This window comes from Neomonachus schauinslandi, chromosome X (assembly GCF_002201575.2).
Source record: "Neomonachus schauinslandi chromosome X, ASM220157v2, whole genome shotgun sequence".
NCBI classification, from domain to species: Eukaryota; Metazoa; Chordata; class Mammalia; order Carnivora; family Phocidae; genus Neomonachus; species Neomonachus schauinslandi.
Window position 1 is genome coordinate 119,631,987 of NC_058419.1, and position 3,697 is coordinate 119,635,683.

Sequence of the window (3,697 nt, forward strand, 5' to 3'; positions counted from 1 at the left end):
GCTTTTTTTTTTTTTTTTTTTTTTTTTGAAGATTTTATTTATTTATTTGACAGAAAGAGAGAGAGAAAGCACAAGCAGGGGGAGCAGCAGAGGGAGAAGCAGGCTTCCCGCTGAGCAGGGAGCCCGATGCGGGGCTCGATCCCAGACCTGAGCCGAAGGCAGATGCTTAACTAACTGAGCCACCCAGGTGCCCCATGAGGACGCATGGTTTGACCACTTTTCATCAGACTTCCCTTTGGGTCACCATCATCTCATGCCCAACCGGCACAGGAAGCTGCTGGCCGGTCTCCCCAATTCCACACCTCCTTCCCCCCTTCAGTCTCTTCTCAATCCAGCAACACGGGAGATCCTGGTAAAGCTGAAGTTAGACCCAGCAATTCCACTCCTAGACATTCACTCAAGATAACTGAAAACGGGTGTGCAAACAAATACTTGCTCGCAAACATTCACAGCAGCATTATTCATGTAGCCCAAAGATAAAGACAGTCCGAATGTCCATGCATAGATGGATGGATGAACAAAGGGAGGCATACCAATCAAGGAAATACTACTCAGCCATGAAACAGAGAGAAGCTCCCAGAACAGGCAAATTCCTAGGCAGAAAGCAGATCGATGGTTGCCAGGGGCTTGGGGAGTGACAGTCTCATAGGTGCGAGGCTTTACTTAGGGATGATGGAAATGTTTTGGAACTAGACAGAGTGGTGGTTGCCCACATTGTGAACATACGAAATGCCCCTGACCTGTTCACTGTGAAATAAGTTCACTTCATTTTCTATAAATTTCATGCCAAAAAATTATTTTAGAAAAGGAAAAATCATGGGGCGCCTGGGTGGCTCAGTTGGTTAAGCGTCCAACTCTTGATTTCAGCTCAGGTCATGATCTCAGGGTCATGAGATCCAGCCCTGCGTTGGGCTCTGCACTCAGTGTGGAGTCTGCTTGGGCTATTCTTACCCTCTCCCCCCACCGCCCCACCCACTCGCATGCACACTCTCTCAAAAAAAAAAAAAGAAGGAAAGAAAAATCCACGGAAAACCTTAAGTCAGATCATGTCAACCCTGGGCTCAAAACCACCCACCACTTTCCCAATCATCTCAGAGAAAAGGGAGGGTCTGGAGTGGGCCCTACATGATTTGGTCTTTTCCCTTCCCTTTAGCATTGGCTCTGACAACCCCCTGCCCCATACTGGTCTCACTGCTGTTCTCTCATCAGTCCCCCACACCCCCACCTGTGGGCCTGCACTTGCAGCTCCCTGTACCTGAATGCTCTTCCCCAGCCCCGCACAAGGCTCCTGAGACTCCTGCCTTAAGGCTTCTGCTCAAAAACTGCCTTCTCAGTGAGGCTTCCACGACCTTTCATTCTTTTTCATTGTAAAAAACACGTAAAATTTACCTTAACCATTTTTCAGTGTATAGTTCAGTAGTGTTCAATATATTCACATGGTTGGGAAACAGAGCTCTAGAACTTTTTCATCTTCCCAAACTGACTCTGAGCCCATGAAACAACTCCCCATCCTCCTGTCCCCTACCGACCACCTTTGTACTTGCTGTCCATATGAATCTGAATACTCTAGCGACCTCCTGTATGTGGAATCACACAGTATTTGCCCTTCCGTGGCTGGCTTATTTCACTTAGCACAATGTCTTTAAGGTTTGCCTATGTTGTAGAATGTAAGAGGATTTCCTTCCTTTTTAAGGCTGAATGATATGCCACTGTATGGACAGACCACCTTTTCCTTATCCATTCATCCGAAGATGGACTCTTGGGGTGCTTCTATCTCTAGGCTATCCTGAATGATGCTGCTAGGAACATGGGTGTGCAAATACTTGGAGACCCTGATGTCCATTCTTTTGGATATATCCAGAAGTGGGATTGCTGGATCATACAGGAGTTCTATTTTTAAATTTTTTTTTTTTTAAGATTTTATTTATTTATTGGACAAAGAGAACACAGCGAGAGAGGGAACACAAGCAGGGGGAGTGGGAGAGGGAGAAGCAGGCTTCCCGCCGAGCCGGGAGCCTGATGTGGGGCTCGATCCCAGGACCCTGGGATCATGACCTGAGCTGAAGGCAGATGCTTAACGACTGAGCCACCCAGGCGCCCCTTATTTTTGAATTTTTGAGGAACCTCCATGCTGTTATCCATAGAAGCTGCACCGCTTTACGATCCCCATCTAAAATATAAGTGCAAACCTATATTTCTAAATATAAACCCCTTCTAAAATAGGAAATCTTTCTAAAAACGCAAACCCCACCTTCCCTACCATCTAGTCCTCCAGCAGCCCCTCTTCTCAAGCCTGCTGTGTTTTCCTGAGTGATGCTGTTGCCTGCCTCCTCCTGGAGGGCAGGATTTCCCATTTATTTTCTTCACTGTTGCATCTGCACGGCCTAACGCCTACCCACGTGCGCACGCAAAGAGAGAACACAAACGTGGTCAAGAACGAACAGCTGGGGAGCTCCGGTGAAGGGCATGTGGGTATTTGTTCTATTACTCTAGCAACCTGTCTGTAGATCTGAAGTATTTCAAAATTAAAATTGGGGGTGGGGGTGGGGGTGGGGATGACGACAACACACCAAACTCGCCTCCCACAGCCCCCTCCCCCATTTGAGCCCATGCTTTTAAAGGTCTTAAAACGCTGACCACCAGCAACCACTGGGAGGCTGGGCCACAGAACAGCTCCTCTAGAGGGGTCGCACGCACGTGTGCAGCTTGGGAAGCTGATGCCACGTCTCTAGGGACTTGTGCTTTGGGGTGACAGTGGGGCCCATGGTGATAAAACGTTTCGAGGAGTTGAACAGTTTGGGAAAAAACTTTCCAAAGAGCATGGATTCAGTGTCTCCCAACCTCACAGGCTTCATCAGACTCTGTCACGGCAAACATGAAAGACTTCCTCGCTGAAGATGTGGCCGTGAGCACAGCTAATATTGGGTGAACAGAAGGGGCGAAGGGGCACTTTGTAGCGCCTAATGTCGCAAAGGGAGTAAAGAGATGAGACACTTCCAAGCGATCACACATGAGACCTCCTGAGCCGTACGGGGCCCTGAAGATGGGAACGGGTCATCACCGGGAAACATGGAGTACCAATCTGCCCTTTCTAGCTGTAACTGTCTTTTTTCTTTTTTTTTAAATTTTATTTATTCATTTGAGACACAGAGATACAGAAAGAAAGAGAGAGCATGAGAGCAGGGGGAGAGGCAGACAGAGAGGGAGAAGCAGGCTCCCTGCTGAGTCAGGAGCCCGATGCGGGGCTCGATCCCAGGACCCTGGGATCATGACCTGAGCTGAAGGCAGACGCTTAACCATCTGAGCCACCCAGGTGCCCCTTTCTTTTCAATTGAGAGTGGAGAGACATGTCTATGGTACCTGCTATGCCCATTTTGAGCCATTTACAGACTCAGCCCTTCCCTTCCTTCCCTCAGCTCTCCGTGAAATGCCCCCTTGTCTATGGCCCCCCGATCTGACAGCACGGTCCGTTTCCCACCACACCGTCACCATGGTCACGGTCACGGGGAGTGTCTGCAGGTAAGCCACACCGTTCTACTCTCGCACTGGAGCCTGTCAGCTTCATCTCGTACATCTCGTCCACCCACCCCCTCCCGTTTCACGTGGGGGGTGCACACTCCCTCCTTCCAGGGCCGTGCTCGGGGTTGGGCTTCGGCAGAACATCAGGGGGCCCCAGAAGCCCCCTGACCGTTTCCAC

General features: G+C 49.5%; 1 protein-coding gene across 1 annotated transcript in view; it reads right to left on the reverse strand.

The window, feature by feature from the left end:
- The window catches only part of WWC3 (WWC family member 3), a 69,552-nt gene that overhangs the window by 10,219 nt on the left and 55,636 nt on the right, over positions 1-3,697 (reverse strand). The gene's annotated exons all lie outside the window — the stretch shown is intronic.